General features: G+C 40.2%; 1 protein-coding gene and 3 pseudogenes across 5 annotated transcripts in view; 1 reads left to right on the top strand and 3 right to left on the bottom strand.

Annotated features, from left to right (window-relative positions):
* The window catches only part of LOC308345318 (acyl-coenzyme A thioesterase 1), a 49,826-nt gene that overhangs the window by 17,325 nt on the left and 15,178 nt on the right, over window positions 1-17,323 (top strand). The window lies entirely within an intron of this gene.
* Window positions 4,379-5,243, bottom strand: LOC308346145 (nascent polypeptide-associated complex subunit alpha-like; annotated as a pseudogene). The gene is made up of 2 exons: window positions 5,122-5,243; window positions 4,379-4,898 (listed from the first exon to the last, which is right to left on the bottom strand). The product of its transcript is annotated as a nascent polypeptide-associated complex subunit alpha-like (transcript).
* LOC308345320 (nascent polypeptide-associated complex subunit alpha-like) lies at window positions 9,568-10,432 on the bottom strand (annotated as a pseudogene). The gene is made up of 2 exons: window positions 10,311-10,432; window positions 9,568-10,087 (listed from the first exon to the last, which is right to left on the bottom strand). The product of its transcript is annotated as a nascent polypeptide-associated complex subunit alpha-like (transcript).
* LOC308346387 (nascent polypeptide-associated complex subunit alpha-like) lies at window positions 14,760-15,624 on the bottom strand (annotated as a pseudogene). Its single transcript has 2 exons — window positions 15,503-15,624; window positions 14,760-15,279 (listed from the first exon to the last, which is right to left on the bottom strand). The product of its transcript is annotated as a nascent polypeptide-associated complex subunit alpha-like (transcript).

Below are 17,323 nucleotides of genomic sequence, written 5' to 3'. Positions count from 1 at the left end.
CATCAGTCTGCTGCTTCCTCTGCTTGCCACTTGCCCGGCTTGCGCTTGCATGTTTTCTCTCTCTCTCTCTCTCTCTCTGAGAAACTAAACAAACAAATAAATAAAACCCTTTAAAAAGGGGGGGGTGTTAGATCTTCAAATTTCTTTGTTTGAATTTTGGTTTTTAACCAAAGGAAAAGACCAAGAGATTAAACATCATACAATGTGAAGATACGACAAAAGAAAATTTGAAAAATAAGTTACAGAATAGGAGAAAATACAACACAAAATCGACAGGTGACAGACAAAGGCCTTCTACAAGCCAATAAGAAATTTGGCCAAAAGATGTGAGGTGACGCTCTCTGAAGGTAAAATACAAATTAATAATAAAAGTAGGAAATAATACTGGCGCAACTTGATGGACCAAATTCATAACCTGTCTTCTCCCAAATTCCTTTAAAGGAAAGGAAAGACACTTTTTTAGAGATTGTATTTTTAAGTAATCTTTACACCCACTGTGGGGCTCAAATTCAAAACCCCAAGATCAAGGGCTGCACACGCCATCTTCTGAGCCAGCCATTAAGCAACACACTTTTGGTTTCAGCTCAGGTCATGATCTCAGGGTCATGAGATCTTGGGCTCCAAGCTCAGAGCAGTCTGCCTGAGATTCTCTCCCTCTCCCTCTGTCCCTCCTGCTTGGGCTCTCATGCTCACTCTAAAATAAATAAATAGGGCGCCTGGGTGGCTCAGTGGGTTAAGCCTCTGCGTTCGGCTCCCTCATCTGGCTCTCTGCTCAGCAGGGAGCCTGCTTCCCTCTCTCTCTGCCTGCCTCTCTGCCTACTTGTGATCTCTCTCTGTGTGTCAAATAAATAAATAAAATCTTTTTTAAAAAAATGAACAAACACAAAGAGCAGGAAGGCTGTGTGTCCCAACTGCCTTGAGTAGGATTACTGTGTTAATTAGGTTGCACTAGGACTGAAATCTCAGTGGCTTAATATAACAAAGATTTATTTTTGTCACTGTCCTCATAATTTGAAGCAAGCTGGACTCCAATCTTCAAGCATTGACTTATGGATCCAGGCTTCTCCGATGTAGCCCTGCCATTTGGAACACCTAGGTTGGCTTCCAAAATTGCAATGGCAAGGAAAGAGAATAGGAAGTTGTTTTAGGACCAGCCCAGGGTGTATCATTTTAGCCCCCAACCCATTAGTAGAACTTAGTAATGCAAACCCAACAAAACTACAGAGGAGGCCGGGAAATACTGTTGTACTGTTTTCCAGAAGGAAGAGGAAATTCATCTGTAATGTTAGTTAATTTAAAAACGAGTTTCAGGATGGCTGTGGCACTGGGAACCAGTTCTGCAAACACCTGCTAACTGAGCTATAGGCCCTGAGGCAATGAACCTTTGGTGGCACTTGAGATCCATCCAATAAAATGTGAAGAATTGGCCAGGGAAGGTTTGAGTTATAAATATAGAGGCTTCAAAATCTCCATGGCAGACAGAGCAAGGGGCAGAAAAAAGAAAAAAGGCACCTCTGCCCAGGGGGGGCCTCTACTAAATACTCTTTCTTCCCCTCTCGCTGTTTAATAGATGTGTTACTACTCTTCGTTAAAATGTTGGTTACTTTTGTAATTTATTTATTTATTTGGCACACAGAGAGGGAGCACACAAGAGCATAAGCAGGAGGAGCAGCAGAAGGAGAGGGACAAGTCGACTTTTCCACTGAGCAGGGAGTCTGATGTGGGGCTTGGATTTCCGGACCCTGGGGTCATGACCTGAGCTGAAGGCAGACACTTAACCGACTGAGCCACCCAGGTACCCTACTTTTGTATTTTAAAATAAAACATTTAAGTCTTTATTTCTAGTTCCATTAAATCTATAACTTTCAAAGACAAAGACTTTAGTAACCCCTATGTTTTCCCGAATGCTTCCTTCCACTTTTCTTGTCTCCCAGAAAACTGTTAATGCTCCAAGAAGATAACTAATTTCTTATTAATTTCTGATTAAGCACCTTGCATACTGTTTAGAAAATAGAGTCTGCATCATTTCTACTCTTGGGACTTTACTGAACTTTTAAATCTTCTGCACATTGTCAACTTTTATACATATTCTGAGTATTTGAAAAAAATGTATTATCTATTGCAAGATTCTCTTCTCTTTCTCTGACTAATCAAATTTATTAATTATGTAATTTAAATCTACTATATCTTTCCTTATTGTTTATCTTAGATCTGTTAGTTTCTAGTAGGTCTCCTCTCCTAACCCTCTGTTTTTGAAAGGCAAAAGCCAATCAATCCCCATTTGCCAAAAAAGGAAATTTTCTCCATCCAACAGAGGGCAAGAAAGAAGTACAAAAGGCACACAGAGAAAGCACACAATAAAATGATAGAAATATCTGAATCTATCAGGAATCCATAATTATTGATGGATCAAACTTGCCTATTAACATAAATGGAATGCCAGGCTTGATTTTTTACTTTATTACAGTTATTTCTAGGGGACATACCAAATACTTAAAAGTATAAAAAAGGAAAAAAAAAAAGAAACAGATACACATGACAAATACTAACAAAAAAGAAAATTGATGTAGCTGTATTCATCAGTCCAAATAAATTCAAGATAAAACGAAAAAAAGTATTACTGTAAGTAAAGAAAAACATGATTTAAAAAAAAATTCAATTCACCAAGAATATATAACTCTAAACTTGTTGCATTTAATAAGATCACCTCAAAATGTAAATGATAATAGTATTTTAAGAAAATGCAGGAAGTTATTTTCCCACTCTGAGAGTATCTACATTTGAGTTTTCTCAAAAGCAGTCGCTGAACTACAAAATATTGTTGAAAGAAAATAAGGAAGACCTAAGTAAATAGAAAAACATCCCATCTCATGTATCAGAAGACTTAATATTAAGTCTTAATTAATTTAGTTTCTGTAACATGGCACTGTTCCCTGTTCTGGACTGAACTGTGGCTTCCCAGAATTCACGTGTTGAATTCTAATCCTCAGCACCTCAGAATGCGACTGTATTTATTTGGAGATAGGGCCTCTAAAGAGGTAGTTAAAGTAAATAAGGTCATATGAAGGGGCCCTAATCCAAGAGGACCGGTGTCCTTATAGAAAGAGATTAGGACACAAACATGCATGAGGGAAAACCATGTAAAGATACAAGAAGATGGTCATCCATAAGCCCAGAGAAAGTTCTGGAACAGATTCTTCCCTCCTGGTCCCCAGAAGAAAAGAACCCTGCTGACACCTTGTGATCTTGAATTTCTATCCTCCAGAACTATAGGAAATTAATTTCTGTTGTTCATGCCACCAGTCTCTGGGATTTGTTATAGTCACCCTGGCAGACTGCAAATTGATCTACAGACTCAATGCAATCTCTATCAAAATTCCAGCTGGCTTCTCGGCATAAATTGACAAGCTGATCCTAAAATTCCTATCGAAATTCAAGGGACCCAGAATCTTGAAAAAGAGTAAAGTTGGAAGATTCATATTTCCCAAATTCAAAACTTACTACAAAAGCAACAATAATCAAGACAATGTGACACACACATAAGGATAGACATAAAGATCAACAGAATAGAAGAGTTCAGAAATGAACCCTCACATTTACAGTCAATTGAATTTCGACAAGGATGCCAAGAAAATTCAATGGGAGAAAGAATGATCTTTTCAACAAATGGTGTTGACACAACCAGATATCCACATGCAAAATAGTGAATTTGGATCCCTATGTCAAACCATACATAAATTGACTCAATTTATATGTATATATATATATATATATATATGTAGCTCTATACATAAAAGCTAAAATTACAGAACTCTTAGAAGAAAATACAGGAGTAGGGACACCTGGATGGCTCAGTTAGGTGGAGCATGCAACTCTTGATCTCCGGGTCACAAGTTCAAGCCCCACACTGGTCAGAGAGCTTACTTAAGAAAACAAAGACCAAAAAAAAAAAAAACCTAAAAACTTTTATGCATCAAAGGATACCATTGAAAAAAAAAATAGGGGCACCTGTCTGGCTCAGTCAGTAGAGCATGAAACTCTGTTGTTTTTTTTTTTTTTCTATCCAACAAGAAGCCATAACTTTATTAATGATAGAAACAGTACAAATTTCAAACCAAGCTGCAGTTCTTTTTTTTTTAAGACTTTATTTATTTACTTGACAGACAGAGACCACAAGCAGGCAGAGAGGCAGGTAGAGAGAGAGAGAAGGAAGCAGGCTCCCCGCTGAGCAGTGAGCCCGATGTGGGGCTCGATCCCAGGACCCTGAGATCATGACCTGAGCTGAAGTCAGAGGCCTTAACCCACTGAGCCACCCAAGTGCCCCTGCAGTTACTCTTTCCAAACACCAAATAAAGTCCTCCATTTCAGATGGTAACAATTACATTGTTAATTCCATAACAGCATTTACAATATCATTACTGTTGTTCTTCAGGGCTCAGATTACCTTTGCTCTGGACACATTTGCTTGTGTCATGATCAATCCTATGTCCTTAACCTCTACACCAGTTTCATCCACCTCTTCCTCCTCACTCGCCTTTTGTACGGCTGGAGTCTGTGTGTTTTCTTGAATGTCTGAGCCAGCTTCACCTTGAACTTTGACTTTCTCAGCAGCTGCTAGCTGTGCTCGCTGAGATAAATCCTGGATCTTGGCTTCCCCCCAAACCATGTAGGTATCAGAAGCTGGGCTCTTGTAGACATCTGGTTTTGTGACGACAGGGTATCCTTAGATTTCTGGATGGTAACTCTTGTAACCTCTGTTGCCTGTCGAAGACCCGTCTCGACATGGCCTTTTGTGCCTTCTTTTTGCTCTGGCTCTGCTCTGCTTTACTGACTGGTTCTTCATGGATTTCAGCGGCTGCTGCCAGCTGGGCTTGTTCTGTGGTTGCCTGTGTGGAATCCTGGGTTTTTTTTGTTTTTGTTTTTTTTAATGTTTATTTATTTATTTGACAGACAGAGATCACAAGGAGGCAGGGAGGCAGGCAGAGAGAGGGAGTGGAGGAAGCAGGCTTCCCTGCTGAACAGAGAGCCCAATGTGGGGCTCGATCCCAGGACCCTGGGATCATGACCTGAGCTGAAGGCAGAGGCTTTAACCCACTGAGCCACCCAGGTGCCCCTGGAATCCTGTTTTTTAAGCTCTGGTACTGATTCATCACTGTCAGATTCTGTTCCAGACCCTGTCTCAACCTGGGATGTGGCAACTCCTGCTCTGTAGCAGAGACAGTTTCTGTGGCTTCACCAGGCATTTTGTGCAGGGAATGTGGAACCAAGATGGCGGCAGAAAGTGAGCATGCGACTCTTACACTCAGGGTCGTGAGTTCAAGCTCCACACTGGGTGTGAAGCCTACTTTAAAAAAAAAAAATAAAAAATAATAAAAGGACAACTCACTGGGGCGCCTGGGTGGCTCAGTGGGTTAAAGCCTCTGCCTTTGGCTCAGGTCATGATCCCAGGGTCCTGGGATCGAGCCCCACATAGGGCTCTCTGCTCAGCAGGGAGCCTGCTTCCCTCTCTCTCTGCCTGCCTCTCTGCCTACTTGTGATCTCTCTCTGTGTGTCAAATAAATAAATAAGATCTTTTTTAAAAATTTTTTAATAAATAAATAAATAAATATTTTAAGAAATCCATGACAATCTTACAAAATGAAAAGAGTGCTATTTAAAGAATATGAGAATATGAAAAAAAATTAGAAATTCATATTAGAAAATATGAAGATTTCCTAGTAAAAAGCACAGAAGAAATGGGATAAGAATGAAGGAAACCACAGGCCAAATATGGGCAGACTACTCAAAAATGAACTGTTCAAAACAACCAACCAACCAAAAAAAAAAAACAAAAACTTTCTTAAAATGAACAAACACAGGGGTGCTTGGATGGTCCAGTTAGTTAAGAATCTGCCTTTGGCTGAGGTCATGATCCTGGGGTCCTGGGATTGAGCCCTGCATTGGGCTCCCTGCTCAAGGGGGTCAGTCTGCTTCTCCTTCTTCCCCTCCCCCTCCCCCTGCTCAAGTGTGCGCACACACACTCTCTCTCCCTCTCTCTCTCAAGTGAATAAAATCTTTTTTAAAAAAATGAACAAACACAAAGAGCAGGAAGGCTGTGTGTCCCAACTGCCTTGAGTAGGATTACTGTGTTAATTAGGTTGCACTAGGACTGAAATCTCAGTGGCTTAATATAACAAAGATTTATTTTTGTCACTGTCCTCATAATTTGAAGCAAGCTGGACTCCAATCTTCAAGCATTGACTTATGGATCCAGGCTTCTCCGATGTAGCCCTGCCATTTGGAACACCTAGGTTGGCTTCCAAAATTGCAATGGCAAGGAAAGAGAATAGGAAGTTGTTTTAGGACCAGCCCAGGGTGTATCATTTTAGCCCCCAACCCATTAGTAGAACTTAGTAATGCAAACCCAACAAAACTACAGAGGAGGCCGGGAAATACTGTTGTACTGTTTTCCAGAAGGAAGAGGAAATTCATCTGTAATGTTAGTTAATTTAAAAACGAGTTTCAGGATGGCTGTGGCACTGGGAACCAGTTCTGCAAACACCTGCTAACTGAGCTATAGGCCCTGAGGCAATGAACCTTTGGTGGCACTTGAGATCCATCCAATAAAATGTGAAGAATTGGCCAGGGAAGGTTTGAGTTATAAATATAGAGGCTTCAAAATCTCCATGGCAGACAGAGCAAGGGGCAGAAAAAAGAAAAAAGGCACCTCTGCCCAGGGGGGGCCTCTACTAAATACTCTTTCTTCCCCTCTCGCTGTTTAATAGATGTGTTACTACTCTTCGTTAAAATGTTGGTTACTTTTGTAATTTATTTATTTATTTGGCACACAGAGAGGGAGCACACAAGAGCATAAGCAGGAGGAGCAGCAGAAGGAGAGGGACAAGTCGACTTTTCCACTGAGCAGGGAGTCTGATGTGGGGCTTGGATTTCCGGACCCTGGGGTCATGACCTGAGCTGAAGGCAGACACTTAACCGACTGAGCCACCCAGGTACCCTACTTTTGTATTTTAAAATAAAACATTTAAGTCTTTATTTCTAGTTCCATTAAATCTATAACTTTCAAAGACAAAGACTTTAGTAACCCCTATGTTTTCCCGAATGCTTCCTTCCACTTTTCTTGTCTCCCAGAAAACTGTTAATGCTCCAAGAAGATAACTAATTTCTTATTAATTTCTGATTAAGCACCTTGCATACTGTTTAGAAAATAGAGTCTGCATCATTTCTACTCTTGGGACTTTACTGAACTTTTAAATCTTCTGCACATTGTCAACTTTTATACATATTCTGAGTATTTGAAAAAAATGTATTATCTATTGCAAGATTCTCTTCTCTTTCTCTGACTAATCAAATTTATTAATTATGTAATTTAAATCTACTATATCTTTCCTTATTGTTTATCTTAGATCTGTTAGTTTCTAGTAGGTCTCCTCTCCTAACCCTCTGTTTTTGAAAGGCAAAAGCCAATCAATCCCCATTTGCCAAAAAAGGAAATTTTCTCCATCCAACAGAGGGCAAGAAAGAAGTACAAAAGGCACACAGAGAAAGCACACAATAAAATGATAGAAATATCTGAATCTATCAGGAATCCATAATTATTGATGGATCAAACTTGCCTATTAACATAAATGGAATGCCAGGCTTGATTTTTTACTTTATTACAGTTATTTCTAGGGGACATACCAAATACTTAAAAGTATAAAAAAGGAAAAAAAAAAAGAAACAGATACACATGACAAATACTAACAAAAAAGAAAATTGATGTAGCTGTATTCATCAGTCCAAATAAATTCAAGATAAAACGAAAAAAAGTATTACTGTAAGTAAAGAAAAACATGATTTAAAAAAAAATTCAATTCACCAAGAATATATAACTCTAAACTTGTTGCATTTAATAAGATCACCTCAAAATGTAAATGATAATAGTATTTTAAGAAAATGCAGGAAGTTATTTTCCCACTCTGAGAGTATCTACATTTGAGTTTTCTCAAAAGCAGTCGCTGAACTACAAAATATTGTTGAAAGAAAATAAGGAAGACCTAAGTAAATAGAAAAACATCCCATCTCATGTATCAGAAGACTTAATATTAAGTCTTAATTAATTTAGTTTCTGTAACATGGCACTGTTCCCTGTTCTGGACTGAACTGTGGCTTCCCAGAATTCACGTGTTGAATTCTAATCCTCAGCACCTCAGAATGCGACTGTATTTATTTGGAGATAGGGCCTCTAAAGAGGTAGTTAAAGTAAATAAGGTCATATGAAGGGGCCCTAATCCAAGAGGACCGGTGTCCTTATAGAAAGAGATTAGGACACAAACATGCATGAGGGAAAACCATGTAAAGATACAAGAAGATGGTCATCCATAAGCCCAGAGAAAGTTCTGGAACAGATTCTTCCCTCCTGGTCCCCAGAAGAAAAGAACCCTGCTGACACCTTGTGATCTTGAATTTCTATCCTCCAGAACTATAGGAAATTAATTTCTGTTGTTCATGCCACCAGTCTCTGGGATTTGTTATAGTCACCCTGGCAGACTGCAAATTGATCTACAGACTCAATGCAATCTCTATCAAAATTCCAGCTGGCTTCTCGGCATAAATTGACAAGCTGATCCTAAAATTCCTATCGAAATTCAAGGGACCCAGAATCTTGAAAAAGAGTAAAGTTGGAAGATTCATATTTCCCAAATTCAAAACTTACTACAAAAGCAACAATAATCAAGACAATGTGACACACACATAAGGATAGACATAAAGATCAACAGAATAGAAGAGTCCAGAAATGAACCCTCACATTTACAGTCAATTGAATTTCGACAAGGATGCCAAGAAAATTCAATGGGAGAAAGAATGATCTTTTCAACAAATGGTGTTGACACAACCAGATATCCACATGCAAAATAGTGAATTTGGATCCCTATGTCAAACCATACATAAATTGACTCAATTTATATGTATATATATATATATATGTAGCTCTATACATAAAAGCTAAAATTACAGAACTCTTAGAAGAAAATACAGGAGTAGGGACACCTGGATGGCTCAGTTAGGTGGAGCATGCAACTCTTGATCTCCGGGTCACAAGTTCAAGCCCCACACTGGTCAGAGAGCTTACTTAAGAAAACAAAGACCAAAAAAAAAAAAACCTAAAAACTTTTATGCATCAAAGGATACCATTGAAAAAAAAATAGGGGCACCTGTCTGGCTCAGTCAGTAGAGCATGAAACTCTGTTGTTTTTTTTTTTTTTCTATCCAACAAGAAGCCATAACTTTATTAATGATAGAAACAGTACAAATTTCAAACCAAGCTGCAGTTATTTCTTTTTTTTTAAGACTTTATTTATTTACTTGACAGACAGAGACCACAAGCAGGCAGAGAGGCAGGTAGAGAGAGAGAGAAGGAAGCAGGCTCCCCGCTGAGCAGTGAGCCCGATGTGGGGCTCGATCCCAGGACCCTGAGATCATGACCTGAGCTGAAGTCAGAGGCCTTAACCCACTGAGCCACCCAAGTGCCCCTGCAGTTACTCTTTCCAAACACCAAATAAAGTCCTCCATTTCAGATGGTAACAATTACATTGTTAATTCCATAACAGCATTTACAATATCATTACTGTTGTTCTTCAGGGCTCAGATTACCTTTGCTCTGGACACATTTGCTTGTGTCATGATCAATCCTATGTCCTTAACCTCTACACCAGTTTCATCCACCTCTTCCTCCTCACTCGCCTTTTGTACGGCTGGAGTCTGTGTGTTTTCTTGAATGTCTGAGCCAGCTTCACCTTGAACTTTGACTTTCTCAGCAGCTGCTAGCTGTGCTCGCTGAGATAAATCCTGGATCTTGGCTTCCCCCCAAACCATGTAGGTATCAGAAGCTGGGCTCTTGCAGACATCTGGTTTTGTGACGACAGGGTATCCTTAGATTTCTGGATGGTAACTCTTGTAACCTCTGTTGCCTGTCGAAGACCCATCTCGACATGGCCTTTTGTGCCTTCTTTTTGCTCTGGCTCTGCTCTGCTTTACTGACTGGTTCTTCATGGATTTCAGCGGCTGCTGCCAGCTGGGCTTGTTCTGTGGTTGCCTGTGTGGAATCCTGGGTTTTTTTTGTTTTTGTTTTTTTTAATGTTTATTTATTTATTTGACAGACAGAGATCACAAGGAGGCAGGGAGGCAGGCAGAGAGAGGGAGTGGAGGAAGCAGGCTTCCCTGCTGAACAGAGAGCCCAATGTGGGGCTCGATCCCAGGACCCTGGGATCATGACCTGAGCTGAAGGCAGAGGCTTTAACCCACTGAGCCACCCAGGTGCCCCTGGAATCCTGTTTTTTAAGCTCTGGTACTGATTCATCACTGTCAGATTCTGTTCCAGACCCTGTCTCAACCTGGGATGTGGCAACTCCTGCTCTGTAGCAGAGACAGTTTCTGTGGCTTCACCAGGCATTTTGTGCAGGGAATGTGGAACCAAGATGGCGGCAGAAAGTGAGCATGCGACTCTTACACTCAGGGTCGTGAGTTCAAGCTCCACACTGGGTGTGAAGCCTACTTTAAAAAAAAAAAATAAAAAATAATAAAAGGACAACTCACTGGGGCGCCTGGGTGGCTCAGTGGGTTAAAGCCTCTGCCTTTGGCTCAGGTCATGATCCCAGGGTCCTGGGATCGAGCCCCACATAGGGCTCTCTGCTCAGCAGGGAGCCTGCTTCCCTCTCTCTCTGCCTGCCTCTCTGCCTACTTGTGATCTCTCTCTGTGTGTCAAATAAATAAATAAGATCTTTTTTAAAAATTTTTTAATAAATAAATAAATAAATATTTTAAGAAATCCATGACAATCTTACAAAATGAAAAGAGTGCTATTTAAAGAATATGAGAATATGAAAAAAAATTAGAAATTCATATTAGAAAATATGAAGATTTCCTAGTAAAAAGCACAGAAGAAATGGGATAAGAATGAAGGAAACCACAGGCCAAATATGGGCAGACTACTCAAAAATGAACTGTTCAAAACAACCAACCAACCAAAAAAAAAAAACAAAAACTTTCTTAAAATGAACAAACACAGGGGTGCTTGGATGGTCCAGTTAGTTAAGAATCTGCCTTTGGCTGAGGTCATGATCCTGGGGTCCTGGGATTGAGCCCTGCATTGGGCTCCCTGCTCAAGGGGGTCAGTCTGCTTCTCCTTCTTCCCCTCCCCCTCCCCCTGCTCAAGTGTGCGCACACACACTCTCTCTCCCTCTCTCTCTCAAGTGAATAAAATCTTTTTTAAAAAAATGAACAAACACAAAGAGCAGGAAGGCTGTGTGTCCCAACTGCCTTGAGTAGGATTACTATGTTATTTAGGTTGCACTAGGACTGAAATCTCAGTGGCTTAATATAACAAAGATTTATTTTTGTCACTGTCCTCATAATTTGAAGCAAGCTGGACTCCAATCTTCAAGCATTGACTTATGGATCCAGGCTTCTCCGATGTAGCCCTGCCATTTGGAACACCTAGGTTGGCTTCCAAAATTGCAATGGCAAGGAAAGAGAATAGGAAGTTGTTTTAGGACCAGCCCAGGGTGTATCATTTTAGCCCCCAACCCATTAGTAGAACTTAGTAATGCAAACCCAACAAAACTACAGAGGAGGCCGGGAAATACTGTTGTACTGTTTTCCAGAAGGAAGAGGAAATTCATCTGTAATGTTAGTTAATTTAAAAACGAGTTTCAGGATGGCTGTGGCACTGGGAACCAGTTCTGCAAACACCTGCTAACTGAGCTATAGGCCCTGAGGCAATGAACCTTTGGTGGCACTTGAGATCCATCCAATAAAATGTGAAGAATTGGCCAGGGAAGGTTTGAGTTATAAATATAGAGGCTTCAAAATCTCCATGGCAGACAGAGCAAGGGGCAGAAAAAAGAAAAAAGGCACCTCTGCCCAGGGGGGGCCTCTACTAAATACTCTTTCTTCCCCTCTCGCTGTTTAATAGATGTGTTACTACTCTTCGTTAAAATGTTGGTTACTTTTGTAATTTATTTATTTATTTGGCACACAGAGAGGGAGCACACAAGAGCATAAGCAGGAGGAGCAGCAGAAGGAGAGGGACAAGTCGACTTTTCCACTGAGCAGGGAGTCTGATGTGGGGCTTGGATTTCCGGACCCTGGGGTCATGACCTGAGCTGAAGGCAGACACTTAACCGACTGAGCCACCCAGGTACCCTACTTTTGTATTTTAAAATAAAACATTTAAGTCTTTATTTCTAGTTCCATTAAATCTATAACTTTCAAAGACAAAGACTTTAGTAACCCCTATGTTTTCCCGAATGCTTCCTTCCACTTTTCTTGTCTCCCAGAAAACTGTTAATGCTCCAAGAAGATAACTAATTTCTTATTAATTTCTGATTAAGCACCTTGCATACTGTTTAGAAAATAGAGTCTGCATCATTTCTACTCTTGGGACTTTACTGAACTTTTAAATCTTCTGCACATTGTCAACTTTTATACATATTCGAGTATTTGAAAAAAATGTATTATCTATTGCAAGATTCTCTTCTCTTTCTCTGACTAATCAAATTTATTAATTATGTAATTTAAATCTACTATATCTTTCCTTATTGTTTATCTTAGATCTGTTAGTTTCTAGTAGGTCTCCTCTCCTAACCCTCTGTTTTTGAAAGGCAAAAGCCAATCAATCCCCATTTGCCAAAAAAGGAAATTTTCTCCATCCAAAAGAGGGCAAGAAAGAAGTACAAAAGGCACACAGAGAAAGCACACAATAAAATGATAGAAATATCTGAATCTATCAGGAATCCATAATTATTGATGGATCAAACTTGCCTATTAACATAAATGGAATGCCAGGCTTGATTTTTTACTTTATTACAGTTATTTCTAGGGGACATACCAAATACTTAAAAGTATAAAAAAGGAAAAAAAAAAAGAAACAGATACACATGACAAATACTAACAAAAAAGAAAATTGATGTAGCTGTATTCATCAGTCCAAATAAATTCAAGATAAAACGAAAAAAAGTATTACTGTAAGTAAAGAAAAACATGATTTAAAAAAAAATTCAATTCACCAAGAATATATAACTCTAAACTTGTTGCATTTAATAAGATCACCTCAAAATGTAAATGATAATAGTATTTTAAGAAAATGCAGGAAGTTATTTTCCCACTCTGAGAGTATCTACATTTGAGTTTTCTCAAAAGCAGTCGCTGAACTACAAAATATTGTTGAAAGAAAATAAGGAAGACCTAAGTAAATAGAAAAACATCCCATCTCATGTATCAGAAGACTTAATATTAAGTCTTAATTAATTTAGTTTCTGTAACATGGCACTGTTCCCTGTTCTGGACTGAACTGTGGCTTCCCAGAATTCACGTGTTGAATTCTAATCCTCAGCACCTCAGAATGCGACTGTATTTATTTGGAGATAGGGCCTCTAAAGAGGTAGTTAAAGTAAATAAGGTCATATGAAGGGGCCCTAATCCAAGAGGACCGGTGTCCTTATAGAAAGAGATTAGGACACAAACATGCATGAGGGAAAACCATGTAAAGATACAAGAAGATGGTCATCCATAAGCCCAGAGAAAGTTCTGGAACAGATTCTTCCCTCCTGGTCCCCAGAAGAAAAGAACCCTGCTGACACCTTGTGATCTTGAATTTCTATCCTCCAGAACTATAGGAAATTAATTTCTGTTGTTCATGCCACCAGTCTCTGGGATTTGTTATAGTCACCCTGGCAGACTGCAAATTGATCTACAGACTCAATGCAATCTCTATCAAAATTCCAGCTGGCTTCTCGGCATAAATTGACAAGCTGATCCTAAAATTCCTATCGAAATTCAAGGGACCCAGAATCTTGAAAAAGAGTAAAGTTGGAAGATTCATATTTCCCAAATTCAAAACTTACTACAAAAGCAACAATAATCAAGACAATGTGACACACACATAAGGATAGACATAAAGATCAACAGAATAGAAGAGTTCAGAAATGAACCCTCACATTTACAGTCAATTGAATTTCGACAAGGATGCCAAGAAAATTCAATGGGAGAAAGAATGATCTTTTCAACAAATGGTGTTGACACAACCAGATATCCACATGCAAAATAGTGAATTTGGATCCCTATGTCAAACCATACATAAATTGACTCAATTTATATGTATATATATATATATATATATGTAGCTCTATACATAAAAGCTAAAATTACAGAACTCTTAGAAGAAAATACAGGAGTAGGGACACCTGGATGGCTCAGTTAGGTGGAGCATGCAACTCTTGATCTCCGGGTCACAAGTTCAAGCCCCACACTGGTCAGAGAGCTTACTTAAGAAAACAAAGACCAAAAAAAAAAAAAACCTAAAAACTTTTATGCATCAAAGGATACCATTGAAAAAAAAAATAGGGGCACCTGTCTGGCTCAGTCAGTAGAGCATGAAACTCTGTTGTTGTTTTTTTTTTTTCTATCCAACAAGAAGCCATAACTTTATTAATGATAGAAACAGTACAAATTTCAAACCAAGCTGCAGTTCTTTTTTTTTTAAGACTTTATTTATTTACTTGACAGACAGAGACCACAAGCAGGCAGAGAGGCAGGTAGAGAGAGAGAGAAGGAAGCAGGCCCCCCGCTGAGCAGTGAGCCCGATGTGGGGCTCGATCCCAGGACCCTGAGATCATGACCTGAGCTGAAGTCAGAGGCCTTAACCCACTGAGCCACCCAAGTGCCCCTGCAGTTACTCTTTCCAAACACCAAATAAAGTCCTCCATTTCAGATGGTAACAATTACATTGTTAATTCCATAACAGCATTTACAATATCATTACTGTTGTTCTTCAGGGCTCAGATTACCTTTGCTCTGGACACATTTGCTTGTGTCATGATCAATCCTATGTCCTTAACCTCTACACCAGTTTCATCCACCTCTTCCTCCTCACTCGCCTTTTGTACGGCTGGAGTCTGTGTGTTTTCTTGAATGTCTGAGCCAGCTTCACCTTGAACTTTGACTTTCTCAGCAGCTGCTAGCTGTGCTCGCTGAGATAAATCCTGGATCTTGGCTTCCCCCCAAACCATGTAGGTATCAGAAGCTGGGCTCTTGTAGACATCTGGTTTTGTGACGACAGGGTATCCTTAGATTTCTGGATGGTAACTCTTGTAACCTCTGTTGCCTGTCGAAGACCCGTCTCGACATGGCCTTTTGTGCCTTCTTTTTGCTCTGGCTCTGCTCTGCTTTACTGACTGGTTCTTCATGGATTTCAGCGGCTGCTGCCAGCTGGGCTTGTTCTGTGGTTGCCTGTGTGGAATCCTGGGTTTTTTTTGTTTTTGTTTTTTTTAATGTTTATTTATTTATTTGACAGACAGAGATCACAAGGAGGCAGGGAGGCAGGCAGAGAGAGGGAGTGGAGGAAGCAGGCTTCCCTGCTGAACAGAGAGCCCAATGTGGGGCTCGATCCCAGGACCCTGGGATCATGACCTGAGCTGAAGGCAGAGGCTTTAACCCACTGAGCCACCCAGGTGCCCCTGGAATCCTGTTTTTTAAGCTCTGGTACTGATTCATCACTGTCAGATTCTGTTCCAGACCCTGTCTCAACCTGGGATGTGGCAACTCCTGCTCTGTAGCAGAGACAGTTTCTGTGGCTTCACCAGGCATTTTGTGCAGGGAATGTGGAACCAAGATGGCGGCAGAACGTGAGCATGCGACTCTTACACTCAGGGTCGTGAGTTCAAGCTCCACACTGGGTGTGAAGCCTACTTTAAAAAAAAAAAATAAAAAATAATAAAAGGACAACTCACTGGGGCGCCTGGGTGGCTCAGTGGGTTAAAGCCTCTGCCTTTGGCTCAGGTCATGATCCCAGGGTCCTGGGATCGAGCCCCACATAGGGCTCTCTGCTCAGCAGGGAGCCTGCTTCCCTCTCTCTCTGCCTGCCTCTCTGCCTACTTGTGATCTCTCTCTGTGTGTCAAATAAATAAATAAGATCTTTTTTAAAAATTTTTTAATAAATAAATAAATAAATATTTTAAGAAATCCATGACAATCTTACAAAATGAAAAGAGTGCTATTTAAAGAATATGAGAATATGAAAAAAAATTAGAAATTCATATTAGAAAATATGAAGATTTCCTAGTAAAAAGCACAGAAGAAATGGGATAAGAATGAAGGAAACCACAGGCCAAATATGGGCAGACTACTCAAAAATGAACTGTTCAAAACAACCAACCAACCAAAAAAAAAAAACAAAAACTTTCTTAAAATGAACAAACACAGGGGTGCTTGGATGGTCCAGTTAGTTAAGAATCTGCCTTTGGCTGAGGTCATGATCCTGGGGTCCTGGGATTGAGCCCTGCATTGGGCTCCCTGCTCAAGGGGGTCAGTCTGCTTCTCCTTCTTCCCCTCCCCCTCCCCCTGCTCAAGTGTGCGCACACACACTCTCTCTCCCTCTCTCTCTCAAGTGAATAAAATCTTTTTTAAAAAAATGAACAAACACAAAGAGCAGGAAGGCTGTGTGTCCCAACTGCCTTGAGTAGGATTACTGTGTTAATTAGGTTGCACTAGGACTGAAATCTCAGTGGCTTAATATAACAAAGATTTATTTTTGTCACTGTCCTCATAATTTGAAGCAAGCTGGACTCCAATCTTCAAGCATTGACTTATGGATCCAGGCTTCTCCGATGTAGCCCTGCCATTTGGAACACCTAGGTTGGCTTCCAAAATTGCAATGGCAAGGAAAGAGAATAGGAAGTTGTTTTAGGACCAGCCCAGGGTGTATCATTTTAGCCCCCAACCCATTAGTAGAACTTAGTAATGCAAACCCAACAAAACTACAGAGGAGGCCGGGAAATACTGTTGTACTGTTTTCCAGAAGGAAGAGGAAATTCATCTGTAATGTTAGTTAATTTAAAAACGAGTTTCAGGATGGCTGTGGCACTGGGAACCAGTTCTGCAAACACCTGCTAACTGAGCTATAGGCCCTGAGGCAATGAACCTTTGGTGGCACTTGAGATCCATCCAATAAAATGTGAAGAATTGGCCAGGGAAGGTTTGAGTTATAAATATAGAGGCTTCAAAATCTCCATGGCAGACAGAGCAAGGGGCAGAAAAAAGAAAAAAGGCACCTCTGCCCAGGGGGGGCCTCTACTAAATACTCTTTCTTCCCCTCTCGCTGTTTAATAGATGTGTTACTACTCTTCGTTAAAATGTTGGTTACTTTTGTAATTTATTTATTTATTTGGCACACAGAGAGGGAGCACACAAGAGCATAAGCAGGAGGAGCAGCAGAAGGAGAGGGACAAGTCGACTTTTCCACTGAGCAGGGAGTCTGATGTGGGGCTTGGATTTCCGGACCCTGGGG

The sequence above is a fragment of the Martes martes genome, assembly GCF_963455335.1.
Source record: "Martes martes genome assembly, chromosome: 7".
NCBI classification, from domain to species: Eukaryota; Metazoa; Chordata; class Mammalia; order Carnivora; family Mustelidae; genus Martes; species Martes martes.
The sequence above is the reverse complement of the archived record's forward strand: the minus strand, read 5'-3'. Positions and strand labels throughout refer to the sequence as shown.